Source organism: Sapajus apella, unplaced genomic scaffold, assembly GCF_009761245.1.
Source record: "Sapajus apella isolate SASKATOON/1434 unplaced genomic scaffold, GSC_monkey_1.0 scaffold35, whole genome shotgun sequence".
In the NCBI taxonomy this organism is placed as follows: Eukaryota; Metazoa; Chordata; class Mammalia; order Primates; family Cebidae; genus Sapajus; species Sapajus apella.
Window position 1 is genome coordinate 4,802,992 of NW_022436975.1, and position 14,138 is coordinate 4,817,129.

General features: G+C 45.4%; 1 long non-coding RNA gene and 1 pseudogene across 1 annotated transcript; both read left to right on the plus strand.

Annotated features, from left to right (window-relative positions):
- Window positions 1–1,073: 1,073 nt before the first annotated feature.
- LOC116563449 lies at window positions 1,074–13,707 on the plus strand. Its single transcript, XR_004274399.1, has 2 exons — window positions 1,074–1,386; window positions 10,277–13,707. It is a non-coding gene; the product is annotated as an uncharacterized LOC116563449 (long non-coding RNA).
- LOC116563446 lies at window positions 3,135–3,720 on the plus strand (annotated as a pseudogene).
- Window positions 13,708–14,138: the final 431 nt, after the last annotated feature.

Sequence of the window (14,138 nt, forward strand, 5' to 3'; positions counted from 1 at the left end):
TTGAATTTGCTGTAATCTATCTATACACAAATACTCATCAGTCAATAAGAAGCTATTACTATGAGCAATGGCGGAACATTCCAGCAAGATGGCAGAATCTAGACAGCGTTCCACAAAATGTGCTGTGAGATACTGAATTTCTGGCTGCTTCAAAGTGTTTATCACTCGCTAAAATGGCCATTTTATTAAGTACTCATTTTTTTAAAATATCATTACAACAGTCATATAGTTGTCTTCTATTCAGAAATAACTGCTGCCTAGGATTTGGAGTTTGCCGTTTATTTTGTTTGGGTTTTTCCCCTGGAATACTAGATTTATTTGAATCAGAGAATGAACAGCAAAGGTTGACCTAACATTTATCCTCAAATCGTGGCTCCTAGGGGAGTCAATATGACAAGATGATAACCTAATAATTATTGGAGGAGACGACATTTTCTCTAAAAAACTGTGCCCAAACAAAATAGGTAATGATTACTCATGCTCGGATTCCATAGCTTTAATTATCAGCTTCTGAAGATGCCTTTTGGAGGCTGCAGGCAGCACTGGCAAAGATGAAAAGAAAAAGAAAGCGTTTTGCTGGCAACTTATAAAGTACAACTAGCACCCCCATCTCCACCGCGCGGCAAAATGCACAGCCGCAGCAGGTCACGCGGGATCAGAGCTACAGAATGGGCGTGAGAAGCTGGCCGGGCCACAGCGGCCACGTGTCTCCAGCACTGTGAACCCAGGACGAGGGAGCCCACACATTCCTGATTCTTTTCCCTTGAACCATGCCAATTTATTTTTTTTTACTTCTTTGAGAAACCCGTGGGTGGGCACAGATGGGAAGTGGGAAGCTGCAAAAGGGAAGAAGATGGTATTGGAGTGGAGCGCGGAGCCAGGCGCGCCTCCGCAGGCGCGTCCTCGAACACCCAGATGGCAGGGCCGTGCGCTGCGCTCCCCGGCCCCGCCGCCTCCGCCGCGCCCCCTAGAGGCCGCCAGCGCCGAGGAACCGGGGCCCAGAGCCGCCCCGCCAGGCCTGCCTATTGACAACAATAAGCCCCCCGGCTGTCGCTCAGCATGCAACCGGTTGTTCCCTGCACACGAGAAACATTTCTAAAAAGCAGCCTCGGATTAAAAGAAAAGAGACAGTTGATGCTGCTCTCCAGTGTTATAAAAGGCTTGTCGCTTTATCACTGCTGCATACTTGCAATTTGATGCCATTAATTTAAAAAACCTCTTTACTTCTCACTTTCAGGTGAGCCCCGAACTCGGCTTAGGGAAGGGGCTGCTCTTTATGCATCCAGAAAACATCAAAGCGGCGGTTTCCTAATGAAGTCCCAGCAAAGGCAGTCGGGTTAGGAAACGTTAGCGCAGCCTGGAGACTGCGTGCAGCACACGTGCCAGGTAGGCAAAGAGGCCAGAGGAAAGCAGGTCGGCCAGGCTCGGAGCAGGTTGTTCCCAAAGCTGGGGGGAGGGGAGCGGTGCATACTGACGCCCTTATATCTACATATAGGTGAGCCTGCCTCAGAGAGCGGCCGAGCGGCCTGTGACGGTAATCTATGCTTTCTGCTCTCTGGAAGAAGACAAGCTGATGAGGAGGAGGTTTTGACGACAATTAAATTATTAGCACAAGGCAGCTGCAGGAAGCTGCTCGGTGGCCGCCCTCCAGGACCATTTCTCAGGCTCCCTTGCAGTTCGCGGTTGGTAGGGGCCTCTCCCACACCCAAGCTTCCCTCCCGTGGTGTAAATGGGGAGCGCACACGCACGGTGGGCTGGATGGGAGGACTGAGGGGCTACCCCCTGTGAAGGCTGGGCCCAGGGCCAACACGTGGGTGCTCCTGGAGGCTCAGCTCCCTCCTCTCCCTTCTTCATCCAGCTCCCAAACCTGCCCCATATGAGTGGTGCCCTGTACATCCACACACCCCAGCACGAATATTGTAAGCAAACTCATGCCTCAGTTCCAGCACTCGGAAAATAAAAACACACGTCCACTGAAAGCTGCCTGAAAAGACCTTGGTATCCAGGCATGTTCTAGAGAAACCGTTTTTTACGTTTTTATGGTAGCAGAGCTTTTCCTCAGATGCTTAACTGTCACCCCAAAACATACAGGAGCCAAATCACCATGATGAGAGAGAGGCATTAGACTGCGGTTATTGAGAGCATGACTCCAGCCCGCCATCTAAGCTCCTCCGTAGGCTGATGCAGGAGGTTTGCTTGAGCCCAGGAGGTGGAGACCAGCCCAGGGAACATAGCAAGACCTCTCTCTCTACAAAAATCTTAAAAATGTAAAAAACTTAAAAACTTAGCCGGGCATGGTGGCATGCGCCTGTACTCACCACTAAGGAGGGAGGATTGGTAAAGCTCAGGAGCCTGAGGCTGCAGTGAGCCCTGATTGGACCTCTGCACTCCAGTCTGGGAGACAGATCCCCCACCCCCGTCTCCAAAAGAAAAAAGAAAGAAAGAAAAAAGAGTGTGACTCTGACGCCTGACTATTGGCTTCAAACCCAGCTCTACATTTACTATTTATGAGACTGGTCTTTTTTGCCAGTGTTTTACCAGGACTTTGCCTGAACCATAGTAGATGCTAAGCAAATACTGGCTTCATTATTGATGGCTGCCCCACAAAACCCTTGGTGGCCAGGCTGCCTCTGACTCAATGCTGTTTGTGCGCAGCCCTAGGTGATCAGTTAGTTCAAATTTACTTTTGTTTATAATGCTAAGCCTGAAATTGGTAAACTGATCATTAATTCTGGGCTGTTCTAGAAGAATCCAGATTACAAGCACATTCCTTGGCTTTATAGAACAGAGGTCTGCAAGCTGTATTCTATAGCTCCAGGGTTCTTTGGATGCATTTAGGGCCACGGAAGGGTGAGAGAGAAGTGGAGCGTAGTGAGCTCTGAGTCTCTGCACGCCGTAGCCTTAGTAGTAATAACACTAACAAGCACGTAGACGTCATTTGCTGGGTAACAGACCCCGCTGTCAGCACGTTACACAAATGGATTTTATCCCCAGGACAACGCTAAGTGCAAAGTAGGATTGTTCTCACTTGGGGAAACTGAGACACAGGTCAGCAAGTGGCTTGTTCAAAGTCACATGAAGACCAGCTCTCACATCGCCTGAGACTCGCCTCCTAGGTTTCCTTGGCCGCTGCGATGACCAAAATAAAGGCAGATCCGGAGGGCCCGAGTCTCAGGCGGAGGCGTGCTCCGGGGAGCGCACCGGGCAGCAGTTGCTGGTCAACCAGAACCCCATCGCGCAGCCTCTGGCTTCTCGCCGCCCCACGCGGAAACTCTACAAACGCATCAAGAAAGCTGTGAAGCAGAAGCAGAGTCGGCGCGGGGTGAAAGAGGTTCAGAAATTTCTCCACAAAGGAGAAAAAGGGGTCATGGTTTTGACAGGGGACATGCTGCCCATTGAGGTGTACTGCCATCTCCCAGCCATGTGTGAGGACCGAAATTTGCCGTATGTCAATATCGACTCTAAGACGCGCCTGGGTGCAGCCGCGGGCTCCAAGAGCCCCACCCATGTGATAATGGTCAAGCCCCAGGAGGCCGACGACGAGTGCCTGGGGGAGGTGCAGTCCCTGCCCCTGGCCCTGTGCGGGACCCCGTAGCACCTGGGCACCTGCTTCTGGAAGCTACTGGGCTGGCGGGGGGATGACTGGCTGTCCTGCCCACCCACACTGTCCGCATCTTCCCAGGCAGCTCTCACAGCCCTGTCATGAAGGCAACGCCCACCTTGTCTTCATCAGGAGAATCATTTGAACCCGGGAGGCAGAGGTTGCAGTGAGCAGAGAGCACACCACAGCACTCCAGCCTGGGTGACAGAGCAAAAGAAGAAAGAAGAAGAAGACGACGAAGAGGGGGAGGGGGAGGGGAGAGGGAGGGGGAGGGGAAGAAAGAACTCTGGAAAGCAGCTGATGTCCAGGGAGTGAGGCTGAATGGCCACAGGAGAGGGCAAGGCAGCAAAGAGTGAAGCCCCTAGAGCCAGAGCCGGGCACCAGCAGCTGGGAATTGGGCCAGCTTGCTTGCCTCCAGGTCCTGTGGCCCTGGGTTGCCTGGTCTCTAGATTTATTTCCATGTTCTTATCAACATTTCCTTCAAGAATAGAAAAACGGGCCTCATGGAATGTTTCCAGGAAAAATTAAAAACAGGTGTGATTCATAAGAAACACAAGATCACAAACCCTTTCATCTGTGCACAGCGTATTAACACACCTGCCTGTCCTGCCACTGCGTGATCCTGGCATTCTCTCATGGAAAAGTGAATTCCTACAGGCCGCTCCCAAAAAAATGCGTCCTCCAATCAGTGTATTACATCATTTCATTCAAAAAAACAAAGAGGCATTAAAATTTTCCAAAACTGTTGGGTTTTTCCTTTTTTGTAACCTCTCTTGTTAATGAAGATTTTTTTAAAAGACTAATTCAGTCATTCTGGGTAATGAATTAAGATGCTTATTCAAGATCTCGAAAATATGACAAACATATATGAAGCCAATATGTCACATTTTGAGTTATTGTCAGCCCATTGACTGAAAAAATAAAATAGATTTAATAGAAAATATTTTATACTTCTGTTCTTCCTTTATTTTGCTTAGCTGTTGTATGCCCGATTCATTTATTTTGCCTTTAAAACTAGGCAGTGGAAGTCCAGTACCTGCCTTGGGGTGTGGTGGGAGGAGTCTCACTCTCCACTCAGAGGGAGTGTTCAGGGCCTTTGCCACCAATAAAAGCTAGGTGACTGGAATGAGTTGGATGATATGTATGACTTTAAGAGACCCGCTCTCAAATAAAGTTGAAATCAAAAGAAGAAGGAGGAGGACAAGGAGGAAGAAGAGAAGGAGGAGGAGGAGGAAGAGGAGGAGGAGGAGGAGGAGGAAGAGGAGGAGGAAGAGGAGGAGGAGGAAGAGGAGGAGGAGGAGGAAGAGGAGGAGGAGGAAGAGGTGGAAGAGGAGGAAGAGGAAGAGGAGGAGGAGGAAGAGGAGGAGGAGGAAGAGGTGGAAGAGGAGGAGGAGGAGGAAGAGGAGGAGGAGGAAGAGGAGGAGGAAGAGGTGGAAGAGGAGGAAGAGGAGGAGGAGGAAGAGGAGGAGGAAGAGGAAGAGGAGGAGGAAGAGGAGGAAGAGGAGGAGGAGGAAGAGGAGGAAGAGGAGGAGGAGGAGGAGGAGGAACCAAAACCCTACCACTTAACCCGGATTTAATCCAAAAAGCATTCACTGGCTCCGTGCCCTGTGACCACAACTGTACCACATCCTTTATAAAGACCACTCTTTTTCTGGAGCAGGACTCACCCAGCTCTCTGAAAAGTTTCTGATCTTAGGAAAAGAAGAAAACCTGCTGGCTTCTACTTTCCCACCTCCACTCTCATCAACACCTCAAACTCTGTGCAGAGGAAAGGAATGTATGCATTGAGCGCAGTCAATTCATAGGCCTCACCCCCTTCTGCTACAGGAGCTGATGTTTGGCTGGTGCCTATTCATTCATCTTGACTGCCAAGGGAAAGCAGGGAGCTGGGGAAAGAGGGAAATGGAAAACAGGAGAGTGGGTCTTCATGGAGCTGCTGGATTCTGGAACACACTCTGGAACCACAGGGCAGCTAAGTCCCTGGACACTTGGGAATGGGGTCCGCGATGACCAGCCTGCACCCCTCCCCCTGCGTAGACCTGGCATTCAGCCACCAGCTTGTGTCCTGACACTACCTCCAGTGGAAAGGAATCGGTGTGGAAGGGCAGAAAGCAACCACGTTTCTCCCACCAAATTTTTGGAGGAAGGACATTAGGAACTAGTGAAATTATTTTGGCTTATCATAGAATGAATTATGTGTTTTTTAAAGAACTGTTTTAATGATAGGTTTAACATTTTTATCTGGATGATAAGCGTTCATGCACCTGCATACTTCAATACATTCATAAAAACCCAAGAGCAATACAAAGCCCTGAATAATAGCAGCAGCTGGCATACATTTTTTTGCCATTCTTTTCTCAAAAACATAGTTCTGATTATTTATAGATAATAACGCATGTTATTCACCTTTCTACCAGAAAATTAACAGAGTTAACTAAAATACATGATTTATGGGGCCATTCCTGAATAGAAAATAAAAGAAGCGTTCACATTTATAAAAATAAAGCCTGTAACATTGAATAAGGTACAGATATTTCTCGTTTGAAAGAACATTTTAAAACCTAATAATATCAGTCTAATGTCATATGGTCTTTGAAGAGAAGCTTTACATCTGATGTATCCTTGAAACCCCCTGGAACCTAGCAACATTACTTGGTGAAAATTGGTTAAATAAATGAATAAACCACAAAACACAAAGCCCCCCACCACCACCACCACAAGATAGGGAAGGCCATTAAACACTGGAATCAGGAACTGCAAGCCAAGCTAATTTAGAAGAACCTTACAGGATAATTCTAGTAATCCTCCAGTTTTTGTGGTTGTAAATGTTCCTGGAGAGTTTCTGTTAAAGATACAGAAAACTCCCATCACTTCCCACTCATAGCAGATTTTGATTCAGTAAGTCTGGTGCCGTACCCAGGACTCCATATATATAAATTTTTTTTTTTTTGAGACAGAGTCCCACTCCATCACCCAGGCTGGAGTGCAGTGGTGTGATCTCAGCTCACTGCAACCTCCGCCTCCCGCGTTCAGGTGATTCTCCTGCCTCAGCCTCCTGAGTAGCTGGAATTACAGGTGCCAGCCACCACACCTGGTTAATTTTTGTATTTTTGCAGAGACGGGGTTTCACCATTTTGGTCAGGCTGGTCTCGAACTCCTGACCTCGTGATCTACCCGCTTAGGCCTCCCAAAGTGCTGGGACTACAGGCGTGAGCCACTGTGCCTGGCCTGACTCTGCATTTTAACTAAGACCCTAGGATTCCTACCATAAATTGAGGAGCCTCACTTTAGGAGGGGCGCTCAACAATTCCAGGCATAGTCTCCTGATGAAAGTGCCTTAGCCAGGCGTGGTGGCTCACACCTGTAACCCCAGCACCTTGAGAGACTGAGGCGGGCGGATCACTCTGAGGTCAGGAGTTTGAGACCAGCCTGGACAACATAGCAAAACCCCATCTCTACTAAAAGTACAAAAATTAGCCGGGCGTGGTGGCCGGCACCTGTAATCCCAGCTACTGGGGAGGCTGAAGCAGGGGAATCGCTTGAACTCATGAGGCGGAGGTTGCAGTGAGCAAAGATCGCACCACTGCACTCCAGCCTGAGCCACCAGAGTGAGACTCCATCTCAAAAAAAAAATACAATAAAAAAGGAAGTGCCTGCCTGAAGGTAAGCTGCGGAGGCCCAGCACCCAGGGCTACCACCTCCTGATTTTATACCACTGGGCAGCGACTTCATCTCAGGGTGCTTCAGTTTCCATATCTGCAAACTTGGGTATAAGGATAGCAGCTGACTACTGTAAGGCCGGTTGCCTCTCTGGAAGGTTGGACACGCCCACCTCTGCACCCGGCACCAGGCTCTGCACCCGGCACCAGGCTCTGCACTCAGCACCTAGCTCTGCCTCAGGGCTCCCCTGAAAGGCTCCAGCTGATGCAAGGCTCCTGGCCGGCTCTCCCACAGGAAAACCCGCCCAAAAACCCTCCAACCAATAGCGGCCCGCCCAGTCTCAATCTCGCTCCCCTGGAGCCAATCAGAGCACCCAGCTGTTGCTCCTTCCTCCTAGCCATAAAAACCCCACGCCTGGGAAGTTGGTGCCACTTCCCTGACCCCTTCCCCCAGGACCATGGAACCTCGCCCGGGAGCTGAATAAATTGGCATTTAATTTTTTATGCTGGTCTCAGTTTCCTCATTCTAAACTCGGCAATAACCCTTACTTTAATAATCAATTATTAAAGTATCTAAGATCGTACAGTGTTAGGTCCAGTCCAGGTGTAGGCCCTTCATCCTAAAACTGATATGAGGAGTCGGTTTGCTTGTACACCATTTCTTAAACACAAAATATGCCTGGGGTGAATCGTGTTCTCCCAAAAGTCATGAGTTGAAGTCCTACCCCTAGTATCTCAGAGTGTCCATATTTGGAGATAGGGTCTTTACGGAGGTGATTAAGAAAACCTGCGGTCATGAGGCTGAGCCCTAATCTAATGTGACTGGGGTCCTTTCAAGATGAGAAAATTTGGACACAGACAGACATATACAGAGGGAATTCTGCCCAATATCAACTCTTCCCTGAGTCTCCAGCCTGCCAGCCTGCCCCACAGATATCAGCCTTGCCAACCATCGCAATCCCATCAGCCAATTCTTAAAATAAATCTAGAGAGACAGATGAATGATAGAGGATACGTACAGAGATACAGAGATACAGCCTATTGGTTCTGTTTCTCTGGAGGCGTATAAACCAGCCTCTGAAGACAATAAAAATGATGCTTCTTGGATACGTCTAATTCTTTCCAAAAGTCACAACACTGCAGTAAGCCTCTGAAAAGGTGGAGAGACGGAGCAGCTGAGCCTCCCAGAGGATATCTATGCAGTGGGCTGCCCTCCTTCCCCCCACCCACACCCAGATCCGACCCAACTCCCAATCACTAGTTCTGTTCTTAGAGTTCCTTAGCCCCCCGAGTCTGTTTACATGCAGGACCTGCTGCAAGTGAGTCCTCTGAGGGTGCTGATGTGGGTTCTGCTTTTCGAGGCTTATCTGGGTAGAGCTGAGTTGTATGGGGCATCTTCCTAGACTTGGCTCTTGAGGTCTTCCACCCCTCCCTCCTAACCACGCTCACCCCTCAGGCCCACCCAGCCGTGAAGGCCAGTCATCAAGACTTGGGGCACTGTTATTTTTACTATCAAAACCACCTTCTTGGCCGGGAGTGGTGGCTCACGCCTGTAATCCCAGCACTTTGGAAGGCTGAGGCGGATAGAGGGCTTGAGGCCAGGAGTTCAAGACCAGCCCAGGCAACATGGTAAAACTTTGCCTCTACAAAAAATATGAAAATTAGGTGGTTGGGGTGGCGCCATGCCCGTTGTCCTAGCTACTCGGCAGGCTGAGGTTGGAGGGGCTCTTGAGCCTGGGAGGTGGAGGTTACAGTGACCCAAGATCACGTCATGCACTCCAGCCTGGGCGACAGGGCAAGGCTTGATCTCAAAACAAACAGAAAGCCTTCTTTCATTTTGAAGCCAGCAGACCCAGTCTGTCTGCAACCTGATTGATTTAGAAGTACACTGAGCCTGCACCTCTGCAGGGAGGGGCTCTCTCCGGCGCTGGCAGTTCTCCTCTGTGCAAATGTACTTTACTTTGGAGCTTGCCTCGCCTGAGCTAGGGAAGATGTCCCAGGTCCCCAAAATAAACACTGTAGACTTTTGATAACTGAATGCTAAAGTAATATATGAAGATTTTTGAAATGCTTCTTGAGACAATTTTGTTGTGACTACGCATTGCAAACAATGACTGTGGCTTATTCATCTAAATCTCTTCAGCACCCAGCTTGTAGTGAGTGGATGCTCAGAAGAGGTTTAAGGGATGTGGAATGAATAAAGGAATAAATGGGATTTACCTCTGTAATTACAATACACCCTAATGATCCAGGGGTAAATTGAGCTTTTGTTTCTATCCTTTGAAGTCTAGGGAGCTGCAGGATTTCCCAATTTTCACTACAGCAATTAATATGTAAATTACCTGTTTATTCCTAAAACGACATATTAGGAGAGCTGTGATTTATAAAAACCTGCCTAAAGTGAACATAATCATATAGAATAAATGCCTACCTGAAAACCATATGAAAAAGGAAGTCTTCAAATCCCTCACCAAAGCAGTCAAGTAAACTCCAGGTATCAATGTGTTAACTTTATTTTTTTAATAATATGCTTTTGTGCGGACTGCAGTACACATTTCTTTCAGTGGATCCAACCTTTACCGTAGTTTTAAGAGAGTAATGATTTGTATCACTAGAGGGAGACACAGTTTGCCAAAAAGCTATTACCAGGCAGAACTGAAAACTTTCCAGTCTTAAGGCTAAAACAACAAGAAATAAAGCTGCTACATATTAATTCTTATACCCCTATCACTGTGAATTTAACAAGTTCATAACTAGAATTATTGAACCAATAAGTTAGTTTTTCCTTTCTGAAATAATATTGAAACTGTGAATCAAAAAGTAGAAATGGACATTGTCAAACTTCAGTGAAACACTAACATACAAACATGATAATGTTGAAATACCAGAATTTTTCAACTATCTCAAGCCAATAAACGTCAGTACACAAAGATTGTACCTACGTGCTTAACTGTCTGCCTCTGCGAACAGTTGCTTTTCTAACATGAAAATGAATTCATCTAAATCTCTCTCCTAGGTAAAGAAGTCGGAGCTGAATGTACTTACGTCACAGCACAGATCGAAGGGCCTGACTCTGAGACCTTGGTATAACAGTAAAATGTCAGATTTCCAGTTCTTAAGTAGAGAACAACAAACATCATCCTTTTTATTATTTCTGCTGTATGTTTAGTGCATGTACTTGTGTTTAAACCACAGTTCAGTGACACTAAAAGCTGATTATGTATCTAGCAGTTGGACTTGTTTTTGTTTTAACTATTTTACATTTACATTTCCTACCTGGCCTCTGAAGACATTTGAAGCTGATTTTATTATTCTCATTTTATAGAAAGAAAATTAAGGCAGAGCTATTTGAAGTAATTTCCCAAAGGCACAAAAGAAGAATGAGGTTGCAACCTTTGGTTGCTTGTTTCACAAGATGACCGTGACGGTAGTGCTAGAAACCCAGGAATTGGAAGCAGAAGACTGCGAAGTTTGAGGAGAAGCAGTGCGTTCTTCCCTAAGATGGGGTCCAGGGAAATAAAATGTGGAGGATAGCCTGTCTCTAGCTTCTGGGATTTAACAGCATCAGTGTGATTCAGCATACCACTCTTTTCTATAGGCAGTTTTTACAAAGGGACCTCATAGGCAATTATTCTGGAAACTCCAGAGCACAGTTGGGGAAAAAAAAAAAAAAAAAAAGCAGGAATACTATGTGAATCTCTTTATTGAAGATCCAAGAGCGGAACGGCCTCTATGGAAGCCATAGGGACCAATACGAACTGGACATTTGAATTTTTAATGCCTATTCTAAAAATGTTTAGGTTTTGAAGCAGGTTGGCATCTGCAAGGCAGCTTTACCTACAAAAGGCAAAAAGTTCTAGTTAAGAAGTGATGACAGTGAGAAGCCCACACCCAGCTGAACAACTGGTTATAATACTAAAAAAAAAAAAAAAAAATCAACCAACACTGGCTTAGAATGGCCTCCCAGGCTCTTTCCTCGCCAATGACTCCTGTCCTTTCCTCACCACTTTGTATCTTTTTACTGTTCGACACCACTTCTGCCCTCTTTCTCCAGCTCTTTCTGTTCTTCACTGCCCTTTCTGTATTTACTGAAAGATGTTTTCTTTGATCCTGGTGTTTGTTATACTTGTTGAATACATTGTCAGTTTCCCTGTTGTTCATTTTTAAATATTGGTTAGAGACTTACAACATCTTTTAAAAACTGAAGTCCTTTCCTTCTACGTATGTCATATCAAGCCATTCTTTTTCTTCCAATGATTCAATGATCTGCAATGAACATCATTCCCCTGCCTTATCTCTTCTCTTCCAAACTCCTACCATCGTGATTGGCATTCGCCCTCCTGCTGTTAGCAGCACTACTTTTTCTCAGGCCACCCTATTTCCAGGGAGATCGTAGAGAGAAATGCAAACGTGTAAGACTAGGTGGTGGCACAAGTACACCCGCAGTCACAGCGATTCACTTCTGTGAATGTCACTGAGATCTTTGGAATTCCATAGGAAACAATGGAAGCAAAGTCCTGCCTCCCAGAAGCCAGCCCCAAAGAAATGCCATCCTACCACTGGAGCTGTTGAAGTAAAGAGGGCGCAGGCACTGTGAGTGCCATATAGTAAGTCCTCCGAGGGAGCAGCTCCCGGTGTGGCGAGGGGTGTGAGGCGTCCTCACTGGGACAGAGAACACCGTGCCCCTTGATGCGTCCCAACACCGACACTGGAATTGTCGGCATCACCACAGCATCAAGAACAGACTGCTAATCTTCCCAAACCTGTCATGGAGAGCCAAATCTGCCACAGTGTCATTTGTGCAAGGGTAATGACATCATATTTTATGTCATTTGCAGCCTATCTTAGGTTGTGATTACATGCACAGAAAGGAAGAAAAAAGCAACAGAAAGTACACTTGGCAGGAATTACGGCACTGGCTGAGTTCTAGCTGTCCCCTCCTCGAAAACATCTTTCAGTTTCACAATGAGCCACTGCTGACTGCTTCCTAATGCTGCCAAGTACTAAGATGTGAGGCTGCAAGGGTTCCTGGGTCCCTTTTCTTGTGACTTCTCAGGCATTTGAAATATTGCTGTGAACGTGACCGAAACCAGCCTCCGTCAACACTATTCCCTACACTTGAGAAACGGTGTTTCCTGAGGTTTGGCTAAAGAGAAAATGCAATCAATCAATAGAATGTTTAAGTGCTAATATTTTATAAAATACTGAGGAAAAGAAAACTTTACGTGAGTATAAAAACTCAGTTTACTTATAAACCCACGACAGCACTGTATTAGAACTACTGGTCCTTTATTAGCTGAGTAGCAATGGTACACTGTAGTCAGGGCAAGGGAAGAGGGGACATATATTTGTGTCTGTAAGTACATCCATGTTAGAACGGTTTTTCATCTTCCCTGGGACATATTCCAAGTCAGATGTCAAAGGGCAGCTGTTTTACGCCAGATGTTTTTGGAGATCGCCAGCGTACATTTAGATTGAGAGTCAAGACACAGGAATTTTAAAAACATAAAATAGCTCTTTTATGATGCATTTAAATTAATTTCTTCTAGTATTTAGGATAAAAGGAAGAACAGATGGTGAAGATTTAGTTTAAAGTGAGAGCCATTAAAATAATCTTAGCCAGAAAGAGAGTTTTTCATAACAGGAATACATGAACCATAAGATTTTAAGCAAATTTTTTAATGGTCCATACAATAAGAGACTATATCATTTCAATTATATTTCATACACTAAACTGATATGTAATAAATACATTCAGGATTTCCATATTATGTTAGAGTACTAAAAATGGTGAAATGTCAAAAAAGGAGTAACTGAAAAAAGATAAAACTATACATTGTTTTCTTCAAGAGTACTCTCAGATTTTATAATTTTTCAGTTTTAAATCTCCAATCATTAGTCCCCATATTTATATAATTTGTATATGTCATATATTCATGGACAGAAAAGTAAGACATTTTAATGCAGTAATGTTATTTATGACTTCTGGACTTTAAATTATCTAGTTCCTTCCTTTACATTGCACGTTTTTAAAAGAGGATGGGAGCAATTCACATAATTTCCATTGATAAAGTGATCTGTACCTCCAAATATGGCAAACAATTCCTTAGAAATCCATAAAAAAGTGTGTATGTACATAATTTCACATACATACACTTAACAGTACTTTCAACCCCCTTCACACACAGGACACATGCATTGTATCAAGAAGACTCTTACCGCGTGACACAAACCCTACAGCTGTTAAACTTCAAATGCTGAGTCAGTAATTTTCCGCTAACAGGTTCTGACAACAGTGATAATCTCATTGATAACACCCAGTGAGAGAACGATTGTTAGTGATGGTAACGGAGCCAGAGTTTGATGAAGGTGTCTGGGGCTGGCCCCGTAATAATAGCTCAGGCATAAAGTTTAAACCTCTTTATTGCGTAGGTGACCCCAAATAAATCCCAAGACAAATAATACCCTTTATTCAAACACCTGATACCAAATGTGGCCACTTCAAATATCTCTCTCTTGGGGTCCTCTGATCATTTCAGGATATTTGAACAATGGGCATTAATTGTCAGTTTTATATTTGCTATGCTAGACCTCTCTGAAGTTGATTGAATTATTTTAAAAATGCCTTGGTTTATTGAGAATGATCATTTAAAAGCACTTCCCTTAACTCATCCTTGCAAAAAATATATATAAATATATGTGTGCGTGTGCGTGTGTGTGTGTGTGTGTGTACATACATAGTTGGTTTGTGGAATCATTAAAACATTATATATACATGTTATATATACATATGTAATGTTTTAATGATTCCACAAGCCGAAGTGGAGATTAGGCACATGATGGACATCTCATGCAAAATGCAGTGTACTATCTAATGG